Source organism: Equus przewalskii, chromosome 19 (genome assembly GCF_037783145.1).
Source record: "Equus przewalskii isolate Varuska chromosome 19, EquPr2, whole genome shotgun sequence".
NCBI classification, from domain to species: Eukaryota; Metazoa; Chordata; class Mammalia; order Perissodactyla; family Equidae; genus Equus; species Equus przewalskii.
This window is the reverse complement of record NC_091849.1, coordinates 8,318,818-8,321,197: the sequence shown is the minus strand read 5'-3', so window position 1 is coordinate 8,321,197 and position 2,380 is coordinate 8,318,818.

Here is a 2,380-nt window from a genome sequence, read left to right as displayed (position 1 = left end):
GATCCTTAATGAATGACCTCTTCAAAGTCTCTTTTGTCCTGTAAGGTAACAGTCAGATGATCCAGAGATTAGGACCTGGAGAGATCTCCAGCGGGGAGGGGGCCCATGCAGGGCTGCGTAGATTTGGTGGTGGAAAGGTGAGGCTTCATGCTTTTGGCTTCAATTTTCCGAAAGAAGTATGAGATCAAGTTGACAGCTGGGAGGGACGGTGACGAGGAGGGTGGAGACAGGACTGCATAGAGTGGGAAAACAAACTACCTTTCAGGTCTTCTGGCGTCACTGCGGGAGAGGGTGGCACAGCGGACAGCGAGTCTAAGGATGAGAATCCGGGGGACCTAATTGGGTCAGGAGGCGCGGGACAACATAGCAGTCTGGTGGACTGTGAGGAGACTGAGAAGACAGTGGGATGGGGAGGTCAGAGGTCATGATGAGGGGATAGCGATCAAGTGAACTGGCAGGATGCCTCTAATTCAGATTTTGGAGACAATGCATTTTCTGGTGATGACAAGTTTTAGGATTTCCCTTTGGAAGGGAGTCACCAAGGGACAGACAGATGATCATCCATTTGGATGCTGAAGATTCCAGGAATGAAGACAGGAAAGGGGTGGCCAGGAAGCAAAGTCTTCAGTGAATGGGGGGAGTGACCTGAAAGAAGTTAGATGATAGAAGTGGGTGGGTGACAGGAACTGGAAGGGCAGTGGATGTCATACCCAACAGCATCAATTGATTGGGAGCTGGGTGTTTTTGCAGGAGGATGCGGGAGCAAGGAAGCCACCTGCTTTTCCTGGCTTAAGAGACTCAAGATGTGAAAGAATAAACTGTTAACAGATGAGAGGGCTCCTATGTTTCTATGTTTGTATTAAGATAAGGAAAGAAGTTGATGCCACGAGTGTGTGCTGAAACGTTGTTAGAATTTTTCAATATCACATATAAGAAAGGGTTTGGGAGGTAGGAAGTTTTGGGGAGCATAGGTATGAGAGACTGGCAATAACAGATTCTTGGAGAGGATCCCTGTTCTTCTAGTGGTGAGCGAGTTTTCACAAGGACACAAAGCGCATGGAACCACATCACGGACGGCTTTGAGTGGCAGACTAAGCAATCTGCGTTTTACCCTGTAGGTGGGGGGCGCGGAGGGAGGTGTTGAGCAGCAAACTATCATGGTCAGAGCCAGGCTTTAGGAAAATTAATTTTCCAGCCACGTGAAAAAAAAGGAACCCTTAGAAAGCTCCTGCAGTAGGCCAGGACTAAGGTCTGATCAGGCTAAGAGTACTGAGAATGGTGGAAAGAAAGGATAGTTGCAAGAAAAGTGTTTGGTTTGAATTATAGGAGATAAGGGAAATGAGGGATTGAGTGAGAGATGTTTCCCATGTTTCAAGCTTAAGTGGTTTGGAGAACAGGTTTTGAAGGGAAATTGATGGTTTTGCTATTTGGCAAACCATGGTCGAAGGTTCAGTAATGGCTGAACCTAAGGCTGGAGCTGTAATGACAGGTGAATCACTGGGCGCTTCCCCTGTTGCCACACCTGAGTAACTGCCTGGGGTTTCCCAGATCGAGGATAATCAAGTAGGGTCCCAGGAAGCAGCCCAGTGATTGTCCCTAATTTAGCTTCAGATCCCCAGGGCAGGGCATGTGTGCAGGTGAGAATTGTGAGGTGCCCAAACTCAGGGACACCTTTCAGCCATTCCACAAGGGAGGATCTAGGCCAGAGGAGGGGTGTCGTCATTCTTCTTCGTAACCGGAATGCACTGTGCGGGGTGAGTTAGGGCACAGTAGGACACCAGCTAGTCTCAACAGGAGGCGCCCTGCAGAACTTGCCTAAAAGAGGCCGCTTTGACCTCTCCTCCTCACCCCCAGGTCAAGGCAGGGCAGGGATAACAGGCAAGGGCTTCCTTTGGAAAGCGGGTTTCATCACACCTCTGAGGTCAGGCCCAGAATCACAGTTGAGGTCTGTCCAAGAATTTGACTCATTCAGGTGCAAACTCCACCCACTTTCGTTCAATTTCCTACATTCTGCTGACCGCAGCCCTTTTCTTGCTTTTGCCTGAAATCGCGGGGTCTTTGCGCGTGCTGAGATTCGGCGAGGCTGAATCCCCTCCGTGTCTTCCCGGCCTGGCCTCTCCGATCCTGCAATAGTCACCCTTGCTCTGGGCAGAGGGGCCCTGCCGGGCTTTGGGGAGGCGCAGGGGCCCCGCGGGATTAACCGGAACCGTCCCGGGAGGCGCTGGAGGTCAGGCACGGAAGGCCGTCCGGGTCAGGACCCGCTCACTCTCCGGGTCCCCGGCCGGGGCTGCGGGCGCGCGCGGACTCAGGCCGGCGGGGAGCGGGCGCGCGCGGCGCGGGGCGGAGCGCGGGCGGGGCCGGGGGCGGGCCAGGGCGGGGC